Here is a 962-nt window from a genome sequence, read left to right as displayed (position 1 = left end):
CAGGGGAATTTATCCCACTCCTGCAAAGCGTTATACCATTGATGCGAGAATATTTTAGACAGTTTCATATTTACATTGTTGTCGGTACCAGCCGTGGGTGTGATAAGGTTCTGGGGAGGTAGGGAGCCTGGCAGAGACTGATGACTTAGATGACTCTTTAAGGAAAAATTTTGTGGGCACCCGGTTTGGGTGTATTTGCCATGTTGTCTGTGAGAACGACAGCAGTGATACTATGAAGCCTGATTGTCACATACACAGGTTGACACCATATTGAACATATTACTGAGTTTTACTCTTGACTTATAGCAAGATTATACTGTGGGCTGAATTGTCTCAAGGCTAACAGGCTTTGTATGGAAGGAACTGAGCTCTGCAGGGACAGTACCTCAGTTATTAAAGTGAAAATTGGCCCTTTGCAGTACATCATGTCTTGTGAGGTCTTGGCTTAGCAGCATCAGATAGCCTGTCCTCTTTTCTAACTCCACATCTTCCTACACAATGTACACTGATGGTGTTTTCTAAGCTGACATAGAAGTGAGAGTAGAGAACCAACATGGGAGACAGTTGTAGTGTCAAATCAGTGATAGTTGCACTGCCTTTTAGAAACATTACAGGTTGTGTGTTTATCTTGCTGAATCAGTGCAGAGTGACTGTCAGTTCTAGGGTTAAGGAAGCCGGGGCTTCTCCACACTACAGAGAACGAGACCAAATGAGTCGACTCACATCATAAGAAGCTTTTCTCCTTCCCCTTCTTCTCAGTGTCGAGTATCTGAAAGCACCAGTCAGGGAGAATGAAGCCACTGTGAGGGAAAGTGTACGGGTAGACGGGCTATAATCTTTGATGCGTTAGAGAAAAGTACATTGTACTTCCTGGTTGGAAAGTTGCAGTTTACCAAGTTGTTTTACCTGTCCCACCAGAGAAGCTGACGTGGGACGTTGGGATCCAGAAGTTGTCGTTCAGC

The sequence above is a fragment of the Monopterus albus genome, unplaced genomic scaffold, assembly GCF_001952655.1.
Source record: "Monopterus albus unplaced genomic scaffold, M_albus_1.0 scaffold109.1, whole genome shotgun sequence".
Lineage (NCBI taxonomy): Eukaryota > Metazoa > Chordata > Actinopteri > Synbranchiformes > Synbranchidae > Monopterus > Monopterus albus.
The sequence above is the reverse complement of the archived record's forward strand: the minus strand, read 5'-3'. Positions refer to the sequence as shown.